At 41.0% G+C, this 25,573-nt stretch overlaps 1 protein-coding gene across 13 annotated transcripts in view; it reads right to left on the bottom strand.

Moving 5' to 3' along the window:
- Nucleotides 1-25,573, bottom strand: part of LOC115646061 (poly(rC)-binding protein 3-like) — a 519,652-nt gene that overhangs the window by 203,909 nt on the left and 290,170 nt on the right. Inside the window, exon 1 of one of the 13 annotated variants that reach the window (XM_030551509.1) lies at nt 19,791-19,956. The exons of 10 other annotated variants lie outside the window; for them this stretch is intronic. The gene's annotated coding sequence lies outside the window, so the exon portion shown is untranslated. Of the gene's footprint in view, nt 1-1,639; nt 1,665-18,295; nt 18,344-19,790; nt 19,957-25,573 lie in introns of those variants that run through there. 2 more of the 13 variants (XM_030551514.1, XM_030551515.1) reach the window with 2 other exon arrangements.

Genomic DNA, 25,573 nt, shown 5'->3' with positions numbered 1-25,573 from the left:
AGTTTCTTCAAAGTGCTTTCCCCTTCCTAACAGCATGATCTTGGACTTGAATGGGCTCAACTACATCCAGCTGCTCCTCATCCAGGTGCTGATTAAGGCATTACGAAATCTGGGAGATGGTGCTGTTTAAATCTGATGTAGAGGACACAATGAGCTAGCGTCATCTGCAATTTGCTGATACTTCAGCATGTGTTGTCTCACCAACTTTCCATAATGTCTCCAGATAGAAGCCGAATAATATGGAGGAGAGGACTGAGCTTTGTGGGAATCTGCAGATTAGGGCTTACGAGGTGTTAGGATCCAGCCATTTCAGAGTGTTCCCATTCACCCCTGCAGCCTTTTGAATGTAGGAGTTGAGTACAGAAAAAATTGCATAAATGAGGCTCTCAGACAGATACAACACCATAAAAGTTACAAAAGAACATGCAGTGAGCACTAATGGCATCTAAGACCTGTCTTCAATTAATCTAATAGAACAGCTGCAGTGGTGTAGCGACACAGTATACAAACAACCATACACCTAATAATGTTAAACACACTTCTAGCAACCCTCCCAAATTACAATAGCGATATGTAGAAGAAACAAGAACATTTTCTGTTTATTAGAATTGCTGTTCACATTGTGGAGAAATTTTCTATTTGAGTAGGCAACGCTCATTAATGTTAACATGAGCACTGCCAAAAGAATATAACCCCTTTGTACTGTATCCATGGCTATTACAGACATTTAATCTGTAATGGAAATGCCAAAGGCTCAGTTAAGGAGGGTGCTACAGTCCTGTCACTTACAAAACTTTCATGGTATGGTATTTACACACACATAAGGGCTGCACAATCATTATTAGACCAAAAGAGAAAATAAGTAATTGTGGCAAATGTAAATATCCATATATAAAATCCAACTTGTCTGCCCTTAAATTTCTTCTGCCTATTTCTTTGCCAGTGATTATTTTAATTATTTACTGTATCACACAGCTGTGGCTAAAATACTACTATGGTATACTGGAAATATACCAATGCTTTCCAGGAAGCATTATTTAACAACCAAATAAAAGCATATTTGCTTAATTTGATTAGTCCCTCCCAAAGGCAGATGTAAATATGCACAGCTTTGCCAGGCTGTTTCAGGTGCACTGGCCACCATCCAGGTTCCTGAAGTGCTGCCACAGGATATATCTTGTTGTGCTGTAAGTCCCTCTTTTGGTTTGCATCAGAAGCGCAAGGGCTGTACGGGGCGGACACAGTTTTGAACAGGAAGAAAATACTCAAATAGAAGATTACCTTTTAAACATTTCACTACTGGAAGTCTCCCATAGCACTGAAGCATTCCCTGGGTAAACTAGGAAGTCCACTGCCAATCCTGAGCACCGTCCAAAGGATGACATCCCTAACATCTGCAAGGAGACCCTCCAAAATATGGCTCTCTCCCATGGATCCGTCCTACGTGGAAGGTGATACCATTTCCCCTTTCCTAGAACTCAGTGAGTCAGGATCATGAGAGGGTGGGGGACAGGAGTAAGAAGATGAAGAGACTGTATGGCCCTATATTAGGTGGGGTAGGGCCTATGAAGCACAGTCCCCATGGATTTTAATCCAGACACAACTTGCAGTTGCATTACCTATATTACAAAGCACTTACTTCCACAATGAGAAACTGCCCTGCAGCAGTGGCCCATGGAAATTGCTGGCAGTGGGGAGCCTGACTGTCATGAAGTTGTGGTTTGCTGGAAGGAGGAAGCACAGAGTTGGCAAAGAGGCATAGAACCTCTGCTTGGATAGCCTTCCAAGGAGGGGTGCCACGAGAATTTTTCTAAAGAGGGGGTTGGCACATTTATGTTCTCACCAAGCTTCCTCTTCTCTTTCTGGAACAGGCCTGAAAGTGGAAGAAGTGGAGGAAGCAGAGTGAGGAGATAGCAGTCTGGGTTTCTGGGAAGTGGGTAGCCAGGTTTAGGTGGTATTAGGGGCCAGAGCCTAAGGAGGAGCCACCCCCCTTTTACTCCAGGCCATGTTGGTTATTTTCTTCTGCCCACCCCCTCCAGAGAGATGAGGACCAGCCAGGACTATGGCTAGAGGGGTGTGTGGCAAAACCCTTTGCCACTCCCAAATACCTCCAGATCTGGGACCTGCTTGTGGGCGGGCCAAGAGTAGGCGCAAACCCCATTGCTCCAACAGACTAACAAAGGAAAAACTCCACAAGGAATTTTTATGGAGATTTTCTCTTCATGAGCCCCCTCCCACCAGGTTTACCACAGGACAGGGCTATCTGAACCTCAGCTTTTCATAAAATCATTGGCTTTAATATCTGAGTAAGTGCTAGGTTAAATTTTAACACAATCCTCAGAATCTGGCTCCAAGAAGCCAGAGACTGGGGGTAAAAGAATACATCAAAGTAGCCAGTTTAACTGGCTTGTTATGTGAAATAGTAACCAGGGAGAGTGCACTAAAATACATCAGCAGTGACAAGTCTAAAACTATCATCAACTAAGAACACAGAGTTGCAATACTTTAAATTGCCAAAATATGGTATTTGGGGCATTTTAAAGATGTTTTTATGGGGGTGTTTGTGTGTACAAACTGCTGAGAAGAGGGAGTTTTAAATGAACACATGGTCCTTACATTACTATTACCTATTCCCAAATAAAACATCACAATTTTAAAGAAGAGATTTTTTTTAATGTATATAGCTAAATCAGTCCCTTTTATGGATAAGACTTGCAAAAGAAAGAAAGATAGTCACAGGCAACTGTTACTCTATTCAAGACTGTTGACACAAAAGCTAGTCTCATGATAGGAGCTACAAAGGCAGTTTTGTTTGTTGCTGTAGCTACTATCTGACCATCTAAAATATATCCTAATAGATGGTTCTCAGTGAAAAAGCATGTGAGTGCACACAATTTTCTGCTTGCTGAGGGTTCATGAACAAGTCTGTTTTTTTCAAAGTACTGAAGATTAGATAATCAGCCATACTTCCTTTGCAAACGAGATCTGTGAAGTTTTAGAGTTTCTACCTCTCTAGCCATCTGAGACAATATGATTGCAACAGAAAACATACCAGACCAAATTCATCACTACTCTAATTCTGTTGGCACCAGGGAAGAATTTGGCTCATTGACTGCAGAAATATTTGGAGGTCAGACCTGATCCTACACTTTGCATATTAAACATTCTCAAAACAGAGAAAGAAGCAGGTTTTATCCCAGGAGATCTCCATCTTTTATTTCATTGTACAGCTGATGTTATGGTATAAACAAATAAATTATATACACTGGAATAACAATAAATGGAGACATGTTTAGTCTACTGATCTGTGAGATAAAAGAGTTGCCCTTCAGCTCCCCTTTTAGTGCACCGGAGCAATTGTAGCTTTTATAGAGCTCTGCTCCATGGTCTGCAGGGGGGTGCAGACTCCTGTATAAACTCTGCAAATCCCGCCCCCTATAGTATAACCTCACTGCTTCTGCCACAGTAAGACTCTTTGTGACTATGGAAGATGGAGCAGGATTTTGCCCCACAAGCAGAATTTTATAGCTGAATCCCCTGTAAATCATTTCTATTTCACTTGATTAAAAAATGTTTAGATTAGGACTTTAGGACAAGATTATAGAGCAGATATTTTCATTAGTCTTTTCTTTCCTATGGATTGAGAGATGCAGCTAAAAACAAGGATTCTTTGGAGAGACACAAGTCAAAGGAAACAATTCAGAAGATGCATTAGCAAGATGGAGGGGGCACATCAGCTTGCTCCCTGCTCACTTTTATATTTTTACTGTTTATTTGCTTCTCAACTGGATAAGACAAGGAGGGCCTGATTCTGCCCCAACTCAGAATTCACAACTGCCATGTTATGGGCTGCTAACCATTTGAAATCTAATTCATTTCAAGAAAAAATCATTTCAACTACTTCACCTGCTCAGAATCACTGGGTTTTACAACATTTTCCTATTTTTTTAAAATTTTGTTCTCTTCCCTGTTGTTGTGCGAAAGTCTATTGTTTGTGAGAGTCTATCTTAATGATCATAAAGGGCAAAACAGAGAAACTGATACACAGTGTTGTGCATTTGCCAAAATAAACACAAAGGGAAAAATATTTTTCTCTAAATCTTTCAGCTATGGTAATCCTGCGTGTTAGTTGTAACAAGAGTAGGTAAATATGTGTGGGCTCTGGGGGGGCTGGGGCTCGGGCTAACATTCGATAGCTGCCGGTCAATGGCGCAGCAGGGCTAAGGCAGGCTCCATGCCTGTCCTGGCTTCGCATTGTGCCCTGGAAGCAGCCAGCAGGTCAGGATCCTCGGGGGGTAGAAGGGTCCAGAGGCTCTACGCGCTGCCCTCCCAACTCCCATTGGCCACGTTCCCAACCAATGGGAGTGCAGAGCTGGTGCTCAGGGCAGGGGCAGCATGCGGAGCCCCGTGGCCCCCCTCCTAGGAACTGGACCTACTGGCTATTTCTGGGGTGCAGCGCAGTGCCAGGATAGGTAGGGACTAGCCTGCCTTCGCCCTGCAGCACTGCCAACCAGACTTTTGACGGCCCAGTCAGCGGTGTTGACCAGGGCCAACACGGTCCCTTTTCGTTCGGACGTTCTGGTTGAAAACTGGATGCCTGGCAACTCTAAGGGTGCTACGAGAAACTTTGAATAAAATCTGTCCCTAATTATTTATCCCAAACCATTTTCTCTATCGAGACTCCCCCTAATCCCCTCTAATTTTTCTTTCCCACTGTCTCCCCTAGCTCCTCTCTTTGGAAAATCCACATTGAAGTACACCAAAAGGCAATGGGCCTGGTTCTAAACCCACTCATAGCAGCTTTACGGCAGAGTTACTTCTGACTTACGCTCGTCTGAGATCAGAAGAGCCTTTACTGCTGCTGAATCTTCCCCAAAGCACCACTGGTTTGTCTATCATGTTGCTGCACTTATGCGTAAGGCTCCGTGTTTGTCACACGCTGGACTTCCTGTGACTTCTGCAGTGGCTGCTATGCCTGGCCCGGGGGCTGCCTGAGCAGGAGTTTGGGTGGGGGCGGGGGCTCAGGGCTAGGCGCAGGGTGGGGATTACCATGGGGGGGGGTTCCCCAAAAGGGTGAGAGGAACTCCTGTCCCTCAGCTCCTAGATCCACAGGCTGCCTCTGCTGGCAGGCACCACCCCCACAGCTCCCATTGGCCATGGTTCCCAGCCAATGGGAGCTGCAGAACTGGGGCTTGGGGCAGAGCAGAGACAGCAAAAGGAGCTCAGGAGCAGGGTAGGGAGCTGCTCCAGCTCTGCCTCCCCTCACCTCCAAGCACCAATGGTGCACCCATGGTGCACCCCTCCCAACCCGCCCCTCCCGAGCACCCGTGGTACCTCTCTCCCGGGCTGCCCCCCCCAAGCACCCACGGTGCCCCCCTCCTTGGCCATCCCTGCTAACCCCCCCCCTACAAGTTTTAGTCAGGGGTATATAGTAAAAGTCATGGACAGGTCACTCATGGGCCATGAATTTTTGTTTACTGCCTGTGACTTTTACTAAAAATACTCATGACTAAAACGTAGCCTTATTGATGTGTAGATCAAACTCAGTAAAATGATTAGATGGTCCTCCTGTTGGGACTTTGGACAAAAGGTGGCAAAGGAGTAATGTCTATCAGGGAGCCAATGAGGAGGGAAAGTACCAGGTGGCACTGTAAATGGGAAAATATTCGCCTGTTCATTGCAAGTAAGTTGGTTTTACAGGCAACTGACCGTTAGGTGAAAATACTGACTGCAGTGGTGTAATATTACTTGTTAGCTACCCATTTGCTGAACTGCTACCCGTACACATTTTAGTGAGAGGCATACCTTGTTGTATTTCTTATGCTATAACAACACTGACAGCATAGCCATACAAAACCTGATCGCATAGCCACTGAACCGCTCCAGCAAATAACGAAGAAATACGTTTTGATAAAAATTGATAATTGCTATAGAGAAAATGAAGCAAAACGTCAATCTGAAAGCTCTCCTGACCTAAATAGAAAACAGAGCTGTTCCTGTTGAAACTCCCACTAGACTTGTTTACTAGAAACAAGTTCTCAGAAAGCAGACATAAAAGAAATGCAAACCCGGCCAAAGCAAATTCATTTTCTTTAAAATTTACACAAATGTGTGTGGAAATTTTATTTTTAAGGCATCTGCCCAGCTCCAATAAATAAAAGTGTGTCAGAACGTTAATGTAGTACAAACATGAATAATTTGCTTCGGTAAGATGACAGTCACGGTTTAAAATCACAGTGAAGTGAAGTTTCCAGTGAAATATTTCAAACTGTTAGGAATTAATGCATCTTTGAAATCAATAGAGACAAATAAGGATGTTTTTAAAATCTACTAAGTCCTCCACAAAATAATCCAAATATAAAAAAAATGAATCTAAAACATATGAATTGCATTAGTAGAAAGGAAATGCACTTTAGTTGCATCTGTAATCTTTTATGCTCATCTAATATCCTCTAAAAGTATTATTTAGACAACATATTTCTCTATCTGGCAAGCTCAGTCATATTCCCATAGAGAGCATCAGATTTTAATGTATTTTTAACTATGCTGTTAGAGGCATACAGAACTAATATGTAGGTGACATTTTATTAGTAGCTGTAGGCAAACCCAGATCTGGCTACTTTATTATTTATCTCCCTGTACATATACAATCTGGTGCTTTTAACTTTATTGACTGATATTATGCACCAGAGAGAGTATCTTTGCTGTATACTCCTCATGAAGGGAAAACAGAAAGGTCACAAGGTAAAAGAAAACTCCATTTTCATTGTAGCTTTAATGTACTGCTCCTAAGGGAATTCGAGTTGCTTTAGAAAGGTTTAGATATATATGGGTGGGCCTCTGTTGCTCCTGAGCCCACTAAAAGCCTATCCATCTGTGCCCAATGCAATGTAATAAAGGCACAGTAAAAAGAATAGCTTTAGCCTGTGTACATTATCTAAGTAAAAACAAGTCTGCCCTACAATTTATTACCAAGTCTGCAATTACTTTACTTGCCCCCCTCTCTACATCCCTAAGATAAGGTTCATTTTTTAACATTGAGTATAGAAGGCATAAAAATGTTACACTGCAGCATGATTTCCTCTCCAATAATAAATGGGATTTCCTGCTACAATGAATGGGGGGAACCTAAAATGGTTTAATTGGGACAAGACAGAAGGTCAAAATCTAAATCTCATAGTAGGAATCTCAAGTCTCAACAAGTTAGGGATAAATGGAATAACCAAAACTGGCACATATGTAATCCAACAAAAGATATTCAACCCCATCCCCCTCTGAGATGTAAGATGGCAGAGAGAAGTTGTATATAAAACTTCCTCATACAATTGGATACCATTAAGTAACAGATAAAGTTATAGATATCTCTCGGTAACTTAAAGGAAGAAACCCATAACTCAATATTGTAGTTTTCTCAACATCCTACTCTACAAAAAACACCTTTGAATCTGGAAGTCCAAAGTGAAGGTTTCTCTTGGAATGCCAGTGCCCTTGGTTGGTGTCAGAGTGGAGATGGAACCTAAGCTGCAGGAGCCTCTACTGTTTGAGCTAAAACATCTACCTCTGTAGGTCCTGGCTCACAGACTCAAAGGCTGTAGCAGGGTCATCAACTGCTATGGCCTAGCCACCACAGAAGAGGCCAAAGCACTATACTGTGTGGGCTTGGCTTACATTCTTGATAGATTCATAGACTAAGGCCAGAAGGGACCACTGTGATCACCCAGTCGGCCCACAAGCCATAGACCTTTCCTGAAATATTTCCTAGAGCATTTTATTTTAGATAAACATCCAATCTGGATTAAAAGATTTCCAGTGAAGGAGAACCCACCACAACCCTTGGAAAGATGTTCCAATGCTTCACTGCTAAAAATGTGCACCTTATTTCCAGTTTGAATTTGTTTAGCTTCAACTTCCAGCCATAGGATCTTGTTATACCTTTGTCTGCTAGACTGAAGAAATTCCACTCCTTCCCCTCCTGTGAGCACTGGGAAGGCACCTCTGCCCCCCTCCACCAGAACACCTGCCTGGGAAGGGGTGGGGGTGGGGAGCAGTGAAGAGCTCCTGGATTTCCTTCCCCAACCTGGAAGCGAGGGAGAGGACCATGTTACAGCTTCCTTCCCCTCAGGCCTGGGAGAGGGAGAGTGAAGAACCCCAAAAGGAGCAGAAGTGAGGCGGGAGGGTGGGAGGGTGAACTAATGGGGGATGGGGGGGCTGAACTGATATGGAACTGGGGTGGCAGGATTGATTTGGAGGTTGGGGGCAGACAATTGCTGGACAGGGGACGTCCAGATGTGGCAGACAGAGCTCCCGCAGCAGGGTCAAAATCACCTTACCCCCTAAACTTGGGAGCAAGGGCAATGCTGTCTCACTCATACACTGGGGAATGGGAGGGAGGCAGTTCAAAAGGTACATCTGAAAACACAATATGATCCCTTTTTTCAAAATCTCATAATTTCAGAGCCAACTCCTGATTTTTGATCTCTTGAGGTTGACAATAATGAGGCTGAGATCAAGATACCCCTTATCCTATTTTTTTTGATATGCTAAACAGATTGAGTGCCTTAAGAAAGCTAACATCAGAAATATGCAGTTAAAGCCACCTAAACAACCTGACTGGTGTCCTGCATCACCTTGTCACTAAACACCAGGAGACAAATAACACACATATTTAAGGTATCAGTGACTCTGAAAAATGAAAAGTGATCTAACTCCCTTACTCTTTGCACTGCTGCTACAAACGTCTTCTCCCTGTTGTCAGAACATATTCACTATTGTTGGAGATCATGTTAATTGTGCAGTCCCACACTTCCTAGATGTTGAATTCAATTATTTTAAAGTATATTGTCCAGTATGATTTGTCTAAATCCCTGATCTTAGGAAAAGAAATGTAACTTTTTCTGCTACTGCATTTGATGAACTTTTTGTAACTGCTACAGACACACTGTTACTCATTTTTTCTATTTTTCCCCTTTCTTTTGAGTGATTTCATTGTATTTAACCATATAAAAATAGCTTTATTTCCTCCACTCAAAGCTTTGCTTTTCCTTGGTATCATTTATAGTAAGTCACATTTGTGTCTCTCTAATAATCTAACAAATGTTCATAAAAACTATTCTTCTGCTAGGCTCTATTAGAAAATCTTGGATAATATTAATTATGATTTATTGCCACTTTGGTAGTTAACTTCAGCCTTGATAGTAGAATGTCCCTTCTGGCCATAGCAGGTCAGGGACTGGGGGAGGAGAGAGGTGGAGTGTTGATTGAACTGGTAGGGGGTTGGCCATTCCATTGGATCCTGGTAGGAAGGAAGGCAACCCACTGCCACCTGGGTCCTCCTTTTCTTCTAGTCTCCCTCTCATGTAGGGATTATGTATGGGAGCCAATTGGCTCTGAGGGAGCCAATTGGCTCCAGCAAACATGCCTCCCCATCCCCAGCTACCATCCAGAGGTCATTCTTGATTCTGAAAGCTGCTCAGCCCTACAGGTGGTGTAGTTATCAGAGTTAGGTCTCTGGGCTTGCTGTGAGTCTAACCAGATCACCTTTTGTGATCAGGAAGGAATTTTTTTCCTTGGAAAAAGATTGGCAAGTTGCTCAGTGAGTTTATTTTTTGTTTGTTGGGTTTTTTTGCTTTCTTCACAGCATCCTGGATGACTGATAAACGGGGATATGAGTAAGAGAGAGTGCCGGAAAAGGTGGGGGAGGAGAGGTAATAGACATAAAAAATATTGTTGCAACTTGCAGCTGGTGTCCAGTGCAGGTGTCAGGCTTCCAGGACCAGCTCCTGGGGAAACCCTGAGCAAGTGATGGCACACGCGCACGCGTGTGTATGTGAGAGAGAAATACTTAAATCTCCACAGATTGACCTGCCTCTCATCTACACCCTCATTCCCCCCCCCCATGGGAGATGGTACCAGGGTCCAGTAATAGGTTGGATCAGTAATGGGAGTTTGCTACCAGGGTCCCCTCTCATTCCTGGGTTATATGATATGAGGTCTTTTAACCCTGCATTGGACCTAATTAATGCCTGGCAGATTGGCGGGGCGGGGTGATTCAGCCCTCCTTTCTGCACATTAAAGTTAATGGAGTTGCAGCCTGTTGCTTTAAATCCATTCACATGTTTCCTGCGTATCCTGATCAATTCCTGTTCTCTCTATCTTTTACAAACTGCTGCAGCCATTCTTTTTGAGAAGACCAAATATAATAGATCTACATTTTCAAAAGCAGGCCAATGATTGGAGTGAATCAAGTTTTCTGTGTTTCAAGGTGGATGGAGTCAACTGATGGCTTTTGAAAAGTTACCTATAAATAGGGCTGTGCCAATAGCTCATTTTTCAGTTCACAGGCAATTTAATAAAATAAAATAAATAAAATAATTCAATGTCATTCAATTATTTTGAAATTTTTGACAAACTGAAAAGTCAAAACAAATTTCATTTGGGTTGAACAAAATGTTCCCCAACCTCCATCCCCACGTTGCCCTGCACCCCCACTCCCATTCAACCCATGTCCCCATCAGTCCCTCCACTAGCCTGTCTGAATCCCAGTTTGTGACACCTCCCCCCAGCAACCCCATGTGCCCCACTCTGTCTTTCCTACCCATATGTGAATCCTTACCTGGCTCTGCAGGCAGGGCACTGTGAGGAATGCAGACTCTACTCTCTCCCTATTCCTTGGTGAGTGGCTTCCCTCTGTTCTGGCACCACAGAGCCCCTGGTGGGCAAAAGGCATAACTGCAGCAGCTCTCTGGCAGAATGTATTTTCTGCAGAGAAAAAAAAAATCTGCAGGAGACATGAATTCTGTGCATGTGCAGCAGCACAGAATTTCCCCAGGAGTACCAATTATACTGAGTTAACTGCTGCTTTTCTCTCAGAATGCATAGGTAAATCTGATCTAGAAACTATGGCTTTCCACCAAGCAGATTTTCAGTGCAATGCACTTTCAGTGAAGTGAGTGTGTAGTGAATTTGTGTGCCTTCAACGCAGTAAGTGTGGATTTATCTTTAGGGAAAAGTCATGAAGACTTTAATAGGGATTGAACCAATACAAGTTTCACATAAATTCATCTAAATTCTACAGAAATTATTCTAAAAAAATCTACAGAATTTAATATCCTTTCATATGTTTTTTTGCACCTTACTACAGCTGATGCATAGTTCTATATATACAGCCCTACCAAATTCACGTCCATTTTGGTTAATTTCACGGTCATAGGATTTTACAAATAATAAATTTCATGATTTCAGCTATTTAAATCTGAAATTTCTTGGAGTTGTAACTGTAGGGGTCCTGACCCCAAAAGGAGTTGTGTGTGTGTGTGTGGGTGGGGGTGGGGGGTATTGCAGTACTGCTACTCTTACTTCTGCTGCTGGCTGTGGTGCTGCCTTCAGAGCTGGGCAGCTGGCGAGCAGCAGCTGCAGGCCGGGAGCCCAGCTCTGAAGGCAGAGCCTCTGCCAGCAGCAACACAGAAGTAAGGATGACATGGTATGGTATTGTCACCCTTACTTCTGCGCTGCTATTGGCGGGGAACAGCTTTCAGAGCTGGGTGCCCGGACAAAAGCCACAGCTCTCCAGTTGCCAGCCACCTCTCTCTGGCTGCTCAGCTCGGAAGGCAGCACAGAAGTAAGAGTGGCAATACTGCACCCCCCCTAAAATAACCTTGTGACCCCCCCCGCAACTCCCTTTTGGGTCAGGACCCCCAACTTCAGAAACGCTGGTCTCCCCCATGAAATCTGCGTAGTATAGGGTTAAAGCACATAAAAGTCCATTTTTCACAGTGGGAGACCATTTTTCACAGTGGGAGATGCATTTTTCATGGCTGTGAATTTGGTAGGGCTCTATCTATATTGTTTAAATATAGAATGATTCAAAATAACCAAAGAAATTATTTTCTATTAAATTCTATATGACTCTTCCATAAGGGTAGGCACATGATTCATATCAATGTTAAATTAAATACAAGGGCTTAACCTGAAACCAGACAAAATTGCTTTTAACAGCCTATTGACCATTTGCTACCAACAGATCCACACTGCAATTTGGTCCTTTTAGATGCGATTCCTCAGGCCCTCAAAAATTCCTCCAACAGGCATAGATTCCCATATACACAGTTCTTCTATGTAGGCACTGGCAGTCTCAGAAAAGTGTGTTTTTCTTCAAAGAACATGGAATTATGTACACAAAACACTAATTAGTAGTGAAGACACAGTAGGAAATAGGAGAATGTAGAGCCACATATTTTAGCACATGGCATGCCAACAGCTTAATTTGTGCTCTTGAGCTTCCATAGATATGTAGTCAACACTGATTTATCTGGCTCTATATCATTCTTTATACATCACTTACAGCTAAATCAGAGAACAAAATGCAAAATCTAGCATTTCAATGCATCAGGCGGATTTCTGAAACTACTTTAAGGCCTTTGGGCCCTAAGCCACTGAAAGGGTTACAGGTAGGTTGGAATACATGTATGTGTGATAATGTATATGTATATGGTAATATCGGATATGCTATTTAAAGGAAATAGAATAATTTTTCTTTGACTATCACTTTGAAATATCAGAGGATGACAACCACCTCAGAATATGACAGATCTCAGAATCCCTTACTTAGTCTTTACTCTGACAAATTCCACAGAATTTCATGGGATTCAGCCTGAGGAAAGACCGAGTCGTAATAAACTGAGTAAGAACCTCACAATTCAGCCTAAGGTGAACATAAGTAGAAAATTAATTTGTAGTTAAAGTTTAAAATTCTGAGAAAAGAGTATTGTTTTCTGCACATTTTCAAAAATGCTATTTGCAAGTAAAGACAATGAGTGGAATTTATGAAGTCAAAATGTAATATGGGGGAGTGGTAATGGAGCATTTTGTGGGATGTGGCATACATGAGTGAAGTGAATGGCATGTTGTATACCTACTGTTTGGCTCTGACATACCACTGGTGAACAGTGTCTTAGCAGTTTTAGATGGCATGCTTATTCTGAAAAGCAGGTGAGGGACAGGATTTTCACTTCACTAAAATACATGCCACAAAAAACTGAGTCATCTACCTCATGATTTTAAAATACATGGTCAAATTTGGAGTCATCCAACTTATCTGGTGTTGCAAACACTGATGGGGGCATTGGACTGCTGTATGAGAACAGTTTCTTAGATTTTTTTTTTTTAATTTTTAAACAGTTCACAAGTATACAATATGTGCTGCCCATAAATTTATATTGACATAGGCAGCCTCTCCATTATCTACAGTGGATCCATATTTATCAAAAGTAAATACTGTCAGGACAACACACCCGCAACAATCTTTGGAATTCATTGAAACCCTGCTCTTTTATCAGAAATGTAAGTGCCTAACTGATACAACTACTCTTAGGAACAGAGATAGGCCTGAACCAAAACCAGAGATCTAAACACCTCTAAAGTTGTGGAAATTCAGAATCAAAATCTGGATCTCAATTTCACATTTGCCCTTACCTCTACCAATCAAAATCCCAAACCCACAGCCAGCAGAGTTGGAGGTTAGAGGGTCTGTTACCTCAGGGACAAGGAGTAAAGCATGTATTTCTTAATCTAGTTTATTTTAATTTCACATTGAGGAAAACTACAAACAAATACAAATAAAAACAATTAGCCTCCTTAATCAGCTTAAATAAATATAGTCAGATCTTACTGGAGCTGGGGTGGCTGGCTTGCGGTGCTGAGCTCTACTCAGCATGACAATTATTGATCAGAGGGGCTGTGAGTTTAAAAAGGGTTGTGTCTATTTTAAATATCATAGTTCTTTATTACGCTTTATTGCTGTTCTATATCCATGTTCAGTGTTCCAGAGTAATCAAAACTTCCATTATAACTTCCTGGCTAAATGTTGACATCCACCCACAGCCATTCTAATGAGATCCTAGATGTGTACAAAGTTTTTGCAATCTGAATGACAGCCACAAAAAGTTTTGTGTTTATTGAAGGCCTGACTCTGTCCTCCTAATAGGGTTTCAATGGTGGATAGATCTGGTGCTGGCCTGTAAATGGGAGTAAGGGTGGCAGGACTGGGCCCTGAATATGTTGGTAAAAACGGCTTTTTCAGGGCTGGATTGTGCAAATTGTACAAAGGCTAAAGGAGTGGTATGGAGACACACTGCCCCAAGGGGAGCACCAGAGGGCACCCTGCCTTTGGGTAATGCAGCTTTTGCCCTTCATGTGATGTCTCTGCTCCCTGTAGATTGCTGGGTGCCATCAGGGGGCACAATACCTGTTCTCTCTTGGCTGAAGGGGATGCAAATTCTGTTGGGCCCTTATATGGGCTGTGCTGTCTGCGGATGGCTCCTTGCAGTCTCTACCACACTGCATCACTCAGCAAAATCCTCAATTTAGCATTAATGGCAGTCCCCTTTGCTGCCAACAAACAGATCTATGACTCTTTCCATTTCAGGTTGATAAAACCTTTAGGGAGTACTCTCCCTATCCTGTATGCATGTGTGAAGCAAGTGGGGGTTCAGATGTATTTGGGATTTGCTGTGCTGTATTGGGGAGCCAATGTAGTTATGACATAGAAGAGCAATTTTAAAAAAAAAATCCAAGTCTTCATTTGAGTATCAGTAAAGCATGCCGTTTTTTAAGCTCATGCCAACTCAAAGTTTCAAATTTTTGAAACATTTTTGGGCTGATAAACCACATTTTTTTCATAATTTTTCAACTAGCTCAAATGCAAATTTTATTGAGTGATGCTGCAAGAACATTCTCAAAGGCCTGCATACATGACCGGATCTAGGAGTGAACTACCACTAGACTACCTAAGCAGAGAAGATCTTCTCAAAACAAGCAGGTATTCAGCGTCTCTACTCTGAAGCCTGCCAATAACTTGTGGTATGGTCAAATCCTATGGTCCTTGCCTACTACTTCCTCAGGGGCATGTCTATTGAAGTCAGTGCACCAAGTTTTGCTGGTTTTATTGGGTCTTTAGTCAGATAAAACTCTGAGGGCTGGCTGAGAAGTCTGGTCCAAACCTCTGAGGGAGTTGATGTAGAAGGAAAGTTCAGCAGAATCTAAAAGCCCTCTCCAGCCTTGGGAAAAAGTCTGATTTCAGTTGGAGTTTTGCCCGAATAGGGACAGAGTGAAAAAAATATATAAATGGGCCCATTAGGAACAAAATTATTCCACAAAATTTTCTTTTAAATTTAAATAAAAGCTTTATATCTTTAAAAACAGGTCCCAATGTACTTTTTGCACTGATTTATAAAACTGGCCACTCTATTAGGAGGATTTGGCGAAGTTGAACCCAAATCAAAATGCCTAAGAATATGTATGGAAATGTTTGACAGAACATAGAGGTTTCAGTGTCCAGGTTAATACAATTCAGGCCATTCATATTGAAGAGATTATGACTTTGTTTGCCAGGAAATTTGCATTATATTAACATGGAATTAATTGACCCAAACATGATTTACTGTGGCTGAAACCAAACATTTCTTATTGACGGGGTTTCATATGTGAAGTCTGAATATTTTCATGTCTTATAGGCAGTGTCTAGGTACTTAAACACATTATAGTTTTTTCCCTTCAGACAGGGGTTCTGGAACTAGGGGTGTGACAGTACCCCTGGCTGGAAGCGGTTGCCATCCTATACAAGGTTTACAATTTTGCTCAATAGCTTTCAGAGCCTCCCCCACCCCAAACTATAAAAATTCTACCAGCGCCACTGCCCTCAGTTAAAGGTTAACATTAATAAATAAAACAAAACACAAAACAAAAGAAGCCCTCATACTAGATGGAGGTCTGTTACAAAGTATTTCTGCTGAATTTTAATCCAAAAAAGGCTGGCTTTAGTGCTGGTATTTTTTAATTAAAATCCCCATCACTCAGCTCCCTTTTTGTCCTATGGAATATCTATCAATCAAGAAGAATTACAGCAGGATGTACCACTTGGCAGGAGGCCATTCTGTCCCCTCCACCAATCCTGCCACAAACTTTTTTTCTACCCTCCTCCCTGCATTCATTAACTAAATGTACTGAATAAACCTTAACATCTCAACTAAATCCTATTGACCCTGGATTTGCTGCTTAATGCTAAAACCCAAGTGACCCATTTTTCTCCTGTTGATACTTCTATTACTGACGGCAGCCAGCACAGAAAAATATTCCAGTTACATTAAAATATTTAAGGAACAAAATTTACAAAACCCATTCAATCTTTCTGCTACTGTTCATGAACTTTACATTAGTTCTTGCTTCTTGCGTGGATTCATTCTTTCCTTTGGTGCTTCATAAGCAACAAAGTGCAACCGTTGCTTAGCAAACGGAAGTGGCAAAATGCAGTTATTAATATGATAGATTTAGATTTAAAAAACAACATTGTCTTAAAAATTGTGTGCAACTATATTTCTGTACATTCTACAAGTTCCTGCCAGAAAGAGTTATTAGAATTTACAGCAAAATATAATTACTGAAATACTTTATTTTGATAAGAACTCACAGTGAATCTGCAGCGCTAAAAACTGTTATTTTAGTTTATTTTTAGACATCACTGTGGTTTGTAATTAGTGCAGTTGCTATTTTTTGATGTTTATAATCATTTGCTTTGCTGTTTTCATATACGTAATAGAGACCTCTGAAGGTTATTCAGAATCTCACGCCTCCTAGTTGCAGAACCCTCCCCTTGCACCCACCTTGTAATTGTTACATCTGATCTGCCTCCCCCTCGGCTGCCAATCCCTCCATCTGCTCTTGATGACTAGCATCCTGATGCTCACTTCCCAGCTTTGGATCTTTTATGCAATAATAGTCCAAAAAGAACCCATAACTGACTTCCCTCCCAGCTACAGAAACCTCCCACAATAGCACTCAACAGCTCTTCATCCTGACCACCCGTAGCTGTCAAAACCTGTCATTACCCCTCACTCAGACTAGCACTCAACTTTCCTCCTACAACTTCTCACCAGTGTGTACTCAGGCCTAATATCCCTGCCCTTCCTCCCAGCTTCTGAAGACCTTCTTCTCCAAGCAAGTGTTCCATGCTCCCACAGCCACTTGGCCCCAGACATGTTCCCTGGTAGCTTTGGAAGCCTCCCACACTATAGACACTATCTTCTCTGCCATGATATGTGCAGCATGGAGGAAGCTTGCTGCCGTCTTTCCCTGCCATAAGAGTCTGGTCCTTAGGAAAGATGGAGGGCCTGATTCACTCCTGCGCTGCGCCATGTGAAGTCATTTATACAAGTGCGAGCAACTTGGGTACAAATCACTACCATTCAAGTATAGTAACTTTTTGTACCTAATTTTCAAGGGTGTGAATGACTACACCAAATGCAAGGTAACAGAATATGCCTCATAATTTGCAGGGGACACTGACAAAGTGTTCAAAACTTTATCTGTATATTATTCAACTACCAAGCCAGTGTTGTGAAATTTCATACTAAAAATATCAGCCAAATCAGTTCTAATTAATGTCAAACACAAATCCCCTCACAAAGGCCTAATGGTAAATGGAATTCTGAATAGCGTGGGCCCCATCCTGAAGCCCTGACTCAGTTTATAACTCAAATCCTTCTTCAGACAAATCTTTGTGGGCATAAGAACTGACTCAAAAGGATCTAGCCCTAGGGCAATCAATAATGCACTTATATTAAAAATTATAAACTAACTGAAAGAAAATCATATCTAGCATTCAGGGTATGAAACAGACATTATGCACTAAGAATATTACCAACATGACTACTGTGAGGCCGTTTTAAAATAATGATGCTTTCTTATGCTACTATTTTTCTTGCTAATATCACTAGCGGTGCACTTGTTGGGGTTTTAGCTTCTTTAAAGTACAGAAAAAATATGTTCATTCACTTAAGAATAAACATTTAATACATTCATATGTCATTGCATTATCACCACATACAGTATGCTGAGTGTTAAAATACAGTTCTTGAGGGAACTACTAGCTATTGATTTTAACATTAGGAAAAGGTCATAATGTGATGAATAAGAGGTCAGTAATTACAGGGAACAGTATTGGTCCAGACAAGAAATATATCCACCTGAATACTTATTTTATGACATATTTGTGGATTGGGATGATAGATATACAGGGGACCTTCTTTCATAGTGCACCAGCTATACCAACTTGTAAAACTGCTATCGATATTCTTCATGTACCTTTACTAAAGATGTGTCACTACTCCTCAACATGTTTTCATGTTTTTCTCTGACTAGATTTTTTTTAATACAACAGCTGCATCCCTAAAAGATTTTTAAAAAATACACTGCACGTATCCATCACAACGATCCATAAACCTTTTATTAAGAGCTTGCCTACCTTTGGTATGGCTAGTTCTTAGAATCCATTTTGAATAATCCAGTGACGGTGCTGGAACTTTGCACCAGGCATGGAGAAAAGCAATGGACAAATGGATTACCAGTTAATTGACTCCATTTTTCACTATCGTTTCACTTCTAAAAACTTCATATCAAGAAGGAAAGAAGCGAAATAGCTGGGTCTGACAATGGGCTAATTTTGTAATAACACAATTCATATTTCTTTTTTAAATTTGAAAGCATGCATGCACAGCGATTGAAATAATTTCCTGCTGCGACTTGATTTTGTTGAATGTAATTTTACACTAGAGCATGTGGCTATTAAATATTCAGTTAATACATATTGTAAAAAACGATAATTCGGAAATAGAGCAAATAATCTTCAGAAATATAAACATAGCAGTCATCATATGGATATATTTAAACAGAACAGGACTGTTTAAATATAAAGTATTAAAAATAATTCAGATCCTCAAGATGGTTATATGAAATTATATAACAGATGTGTCATATGAATTTATATGTAGTTAGCCATAACTGTACAGTTTTTCCATCCTAAAAATATTTTGACTTTAAAAAAATCAAGACACCTAAGATGATTTTATTACCATTATTATATTTTTTTTGTTAATTTTCTGAATAATACTGAATTTTCCTTAAGTAAAAGAAATATGAAGTAAGAAGTTGTACTTTTTCTTTCTCTCTCTTGTGCAATGTACAGCATTAGACAATACAGTTGTTTACTTAGGTTCATTCATTAGTAAGGTAAAAAAAAACCCAAGACATTGGAATGAAATATTAAACATGTTCATGTAACTTCAAATGATGAAACCTCCCTACATGAAAAAATATTACAATTCACTTGATTTTTTACTGTAATGCCAGTTTACAGCATGTCAAAAACTTCTTAGCCTCAGCCTTTCTAATTGGACCACTACAGCTTGTGGTTTTCATAGTGAATAGCTTGCTCTCGCCTTTCCCCATTTCACATAAAACTTACAGCAAACTATTATTGGCGGGGGGGGGGGTGTCTAAATGATGTTAAAGCATTTAAATCCTCAAGCTGCAGACTCAGGCTGAGTTACTTACCAAAATGAAGTGCACATATTTCCAATGACAATCCCTAATACATATTTTAATGTAGCACACTTGTCCAGATGATAAGCCACACATATAAAAACATCTCCATACGAAATCATTTTTAAAGCAAATTGTTAGTTTAAATCTTTTAAAGATTTGCCCATTGTTAGGCTGCCCTAGCCATTCGGATGTCACCAGTAATAGTCAGCTAGATAAACAAAACTCTGATCAGAATCATAATGCATATGGGACAGCAAATAGAGCAAGCTGAGTTCCAGTCTTCAGGCTTCAAAGAAACGTGTCCTTCAATTGCAATCTAACTCCTGAAAATAACGTACCATTTCTAATACTAAAGATTTTCAGCTAAAACCCTCTACATCATCTGAACAAATAAATCTGACTGGAGAAGTACTGACCTGCTGAGCTGCTCTCAAAGCCCGCACTTCAAATGCAAAGCTCAGCCAGACTTTCCGAACAATTTCCTTCTGCACAGTTATAGTGAGTGTGGTCCCTCTATTTGTCTTCTGATTCCAAGGGTGGACAGATGGCCGGGAGCCCTGAGCCCTACTGGAATGAGGCAAAGCTTTGCTTTTTTTTTTTTTTTTTTTTTCCCCCCTCCCTCTCCTCTCCCCTGGCTTAGCCCCTGGCAGATAAGCCAGAGTCAGGCACAGTGAGCTCACCACACCCCTCCACCAATCATTTCAATTAGTGCCACATGAGAGGAGCTTCTGCCCAAAATCTGTTTAAGAAAGGGCCAGAGGGCAGGGCAATCTCCTTTGCTCAACAATGACCAGAAGCTGCTATAAATATCCAAACAAAAGCACTGTCAAGGCCAGGAATGTCACACTCTAATGTGATAAAATTGTAAAGACTCTCTCAGTGTACAGCAGGAGTACAGAGAAATAAATGCACAGAGATTAAAAACAAAACCCACCAAAGCATAGGACATATCTACATGCTGTGGAAGTTATACATTTCTAGTTACAGATTGCTATGCCTCCGTTAGTTTTCTTGTGTAGGTACTATACAACTCGCATCATCTGTGGCCCCATCTTCTATAGTTACAGTTGGTCTTGTCATGTCAAAAATGACAGGTTTTCCAAATCTTGAGCATATTAATAAGAGAGTCACCTACATAAAGTTATTACTGCGCTAATAAATTACATATACTGCTGTATGTTTGCTCCCAGGATTCAGGGCCTGAGTCTCATCCCACTTTCACCAGTGTAACTCCACTAGTGACCAGATGTCCTGGTTTTATAGGGACAGTCCTGATTTTTGGGTCTTTTTCTTATATAGGCTCCTATTACCCCCATCCCCTGTCCCGATTCTTCACACTTGCTGTCTGGTCACTCTAAATTCTACTGACTTCACTGCCACACTAGAGCTACACCAAGATCAGATTCTGGCCTTAGGTTTTTAACTATATTGCTGGATAACTGGATTTAAAACCAAATTACAGATTACAAAAAGAGATTTAGCAAAGTGGCTCACTGTACGGTGAGCAGACCTAAAGCACGTACGTTACTTTGCAAACATCCAGTTCCCATTGTGGCTGATGACAGCTGCTTGCTACAAGTTGCTGGGCAATGCTTGCTGTGCTGAGGGGAGGGGAGGAAAAGGGAGTGGTTTCAATTGCATTCTCCAACTTGTAAACCCAGCAGTGCCTGAAGGATAGCAATTTCCAGCCTGTTGATGGTAGGATGACAATAGCTAGGTTAATCTGAGGGGACGTGTGTAGTAACAATTCCCTATTTCCTACCACAGATACTCCTAAATGTGAAAAATGTTTAAAGGGTGATCAGGTGGGTGATCTATTTCTCTCTCTCTCCATCTACCATGTCAGTGTATTCATACATCTGTGCACAGTACGTAATTCTATAATTTACACACTAACATAAAGCCCTGGCATGATACTAGAGCAGGGATAAAAACTATTTGAAAAGATTCCTGCATTGCTGTGATAAACTATTGTGCACCAAATTTCTGTTGGAAGCAAATGGAAAACATTTTATTCCCCGGTACTACATTGCACATAGTTGCATGTACTTCCACTATGAAAAGTGCTTCTTTTTATTAAAATGCTCAGTATGTGGGTCTGAGATGGTTTACTTGTTATGGTTATCATCCAAGATGGATGTCTTAGGTTATTTTTTTTTTAAATAGACTCAAAGGGCTTGTCTAAACGGCGGCAGTAGTGCACTTTGCAGAGATATGATTTCTAAAGTGTGTTGCACATTAATTGGTCCATGAAGACCCTTCTGGTGTGCTTTAACGTAGTATCATTTGAAACATCTATGTTAAACTCATTAGGGAACCCTTAGTATGCACCAGCAAGGGTCTGGTGCATTTCTCCACCATGCAGACAAGCCATAAGAAATTGGGGTAGTGCACTGAGCACAGTCATAGGCGCCATTTCTGTGGGAGCTCTGGGGATGGAGTGAGAGCAAGGCCTGGGGGAAGGGGCAGATCAGGGGCGGGAAGAGGCAGAGTGGGAGTGGGAAGGCCTTGGGTAGAACACGGGTGGAACACCCTTCAGGAAAAATAGAAGTCAGAGCCTATGTGCATAGTGATGGATGAACTTTTAGGTCTGGTTCAAGAAATACATCTAAAAAGCTTGAGATTTAGATAAATCTTTTACAAAATCCTTTGATCAATGGGGAGGAATTCGTAGCGAATCTGAGAGTGAAAGGCAATTTGGGTGACAGTGACCATGAAATGATAGATTTCACGATTCTAAGGAAAGGAAAGGAGTGAGAGCAAAAAATAAGAACAATGTACTTCAAAAAAGCAGACTTGACAAACTCAGAGAACTGGTAGTGTCATGGTACAATTCCCCAGTCTGAACCTTAGCGTCCAAAAGATGGGGTACCAGCATGAATTCCTCTAAGCTCAATTACCAGCTTAGAACCTGTAGCGCTGCCACCAACCAGGAATTCCAGTGCCTGGTACACTCAGGTCCCCCCAAAACCTTGCCCGGGGACCCCCAAACCCCAGACCCTCTGGATCTTAACACAAGGAAAGTAAACCCTTTCCCTCACCGTTGCCTCTCCCAGGCTTCTCCTCCCTGGGTTACCCTGGAAGATCACTGTGTGATTCAAACTCTTTGAATCACAAAACAGAGAGGACAATTCACCTTCCCCCCTCCCTCTTTTTCCCCCTCCCAGACTCTCCCTGAGAGAAAGTAATCCTGGCACAGAGAGAAATCTCTCTCTCCCTCTTCCCTCCTTTCTCCCCACCAATTCCCTGGTGAATCCAGACCCAGTCCCCTGGGGTCTCACCAGAATAAAAAAACAATTAGGTTCTTAAACAAGAAAAACTTTTAATTAGAGAAAGAAAAAACAGTAAAAATTATCTTTGTAAATTAAAAAAAAATGGAATAGGTACAGGGTCTTTCAGCTATAGACACTGGGAACACCCTCCCAGCCTAAGTATACAAGTACAAATTAAAATCTTTTCAGCAAAATACCAATTTGAACTCTTTTCAGTCAAATACACATTTGAACTTCTTCCAACCAAATACACATTTGCAAATAAAGAAAACAAACATAAGCCTAACTCGCCTTATCACCTAGTACTTACTATTTTGAATCTATAAGAACCTGTATCAGGGAGATTGGAGAGAAACCTGGTTGCACGTCTGGTCACTCTCAGAACCCAGAGAGAACAACCAAATTCTAACAGCACACACAGAAACTTCCCTTCCTCAAGATTTGAAAGTATCCTGTCCTCTGATTGGTCCTCTGGTCAGGTGACAGCCAGGCTCACAGTTCTTGTTAATCCTTTCCAGGCAAAGAGATATGAAGCACTTCTGTTCTATTAACTCTTACTTATCTGTTTATGACAGGTAGGGAAGGTCCTCTGGGAAGAAAATCTAAGGAATAAAGAAGTTCAGGAGAGTTGCCAGTTCCTCACAGAGACAATATTAAAAGGCACAACTACAAACTATTCCAAATGCAAAGGAAAGATAGGAAGAATAGTAAGAGGCCAATATGGCTCCATCAGGAGCTGTTTAATTACCTGAAAATCAAAAAGGAATCTTACAAAAAGTGGAAACATGATCAAATTGATAAGGAGTACAAAAGAACAGGACAAGTATCTAGGGACAAAATTGGAAAGGCTAAGGAACCGTGAGTTACACCTAGCAAGGGACATAAAAGTCAATAAGAAGAGGTTCTTTAAATACATTAGGAGAAAGAGACAGGTGAAAGAAAGCATCGGTCCTCTACTAAGAGGAGAAGGAGAGTTAATAACTAATGATATCAAGAAAGCTAAGATGCTTAATGCCTATTTTGCTTCAGTCTTCACTAAACAAATGTTAATGATGACCAGATATTCAACATAATTAATATTAACAATTGGGGGAAGGAATGCAAGCCAAAATAGGGAAAGAACAAATTAAAGAATATTTAGATAAATTAGATGCATTCAAAGTGGCAGACCCTGATTAAATTCATCCTACGGTACTTAAGGAACTAACTGAAGCAATCTCAGAGCCATTAGCAATTATCTTTGAGAACTCCTGGAGGATAGGAGAGGTCCCAGAAGACAGGGAAAGGGCAAACATAGTACCTATCTTTAATAGGTACTTTATCTTTTAATACCTGGAAAGATACTGAAGCAAATTATTAAACAATCAATTTGTAAGCACCTGGAGGATAATAGGGTTATAAGGAATAATCAGCATGGATTTGTCAAGAACAAATCATGCCAAACCAGCTTAATTTCCTTTTTTAATAGGGTTACTGACCTAGTGGATAGAAGAAAGCAGTAGACATGATATACCTTGATTTTAGGAAGGCTTTGACAGAGTTCCGCATGACACTCTCATAAGCAAATTAGGAAAATGTGGTCTAGATTAAATTATTATAAAGTGGGTGCACAACTGGTTGAAAGACTGCACTCAGAGTAGTTATCAATGGTTTGCTGTCAGATTGGGAGAGTGTATCTGGTGGGTTCCTGCAGGGTCAGTGTTGGGTCCAGTACTATTCAATATTTTCACTAATGACTTGGATAATGGAGCAGAGATTATGCTTGTAAACTTTGCAGATGACACCAACCTGGGAAGGGCTGCAAGTACTTTGGAGGACAGTTTTAATTCAAAATGACCTTGACAAATTGGAGAACTGGTCTGAATTCAATAAAGACAAGTAATTCCCTTGGGAAGGAAAAACCAAATGCATAACTACAAAATGAGGAATAATTGTCTAGGTAGTAGTACTGCTGAAAAGGATCTGAGGACCAGAAACTGAGTATAATTGGTTGATGTGATGCAGCTGCCAAAAAGGCTAATATGATTCTGGGGTGTATTAACAGTAGTGTTGTATATAATAAGACACAGGAGGTAACTGTTCTATTTGTTGCTGATGAGGTGTCAGTTGAAGTACCGTGTCCAATTCTAGGCACCGCACTTTAGGAAAGATGTAGACAAAGAGTCCAGAGGACAGCATCAAAAATGACCCATGAGGAAAGGTTAAAAACTGGTCATGTTTGGTTTCTAGAAAAGATGACTGAGGGGGACTCGATAACAGTCTTCCAATATGTTAAGGGCTGTTATAAAAAGAATGGTGATCCATTGCTCTACATGTCCACTGAAGGCAGGACAAGAAGTAATGGGCTTAACCTTCAGCAAGGGAGATTTAGGTTAGATATAAGGAAAAACATTTCTAACTCAAAGGGTAGTTAAACTCTGGAATAGGTTTCCAAGGGAGGTCATGGAGTCCCCTTCATTGGGAGCTTTTTAAAACAAGTTGGACAAACATCTGTCAGGTATTGTCTAGGTTTAGTTGGCCCTGCCACAGTACAGGGGGCTGGACTTGACATCTTGAGATCCCTTCCAGCCCTATATTTCTATGAGAAAATCATGAGACAATCCTGTAAGGACAGAGCTGCTTGCCAGATTTCCAGTTTTTGCAGGGTCGGAAAACCATTGTTATTTGTTTAATGAAGGCTCATGCAAAAGCATAACAATAAAAACAGTGCTATGTAAGTATCTTTGGGCCAAGTCCTAAAGTCCTTATCCAGGCAAAACTCTTGTCGAGTTACTAAGAACCGAACAAAAGCTTTGTACAAGTAAAAACCTTTACTTCAGTGGTAACTGCTGAACAATTTTAAATAATGAGTTTACATGGGAAAACAATGATCTATCTAGAGCGCTGCACAGTTTTGAACACTACTAACTTGGTTAGAGGATAGCAAG

The sequence above is a fragment of the Gopherus evgoodei genome, chromosome 2 (genome assembly GCF_007399415.2).
Source record: "Gopherus evgoodei ecotype Sinaloan lineage chromosome 2, rGopEvg1_v1.p, whole genome shotgun sequence".
NCBI classification, from domain to species: domain Eukaryota; kingdom Metazoa; phylum Chordata; order Testudines; family Testudinidae; genus Gopherus; species Gopherus evgoodei.
Note: the sequence above shows the minus strand (reverse complement) of the source record. Positions and strands in the feature narration are given on the sequence as shown.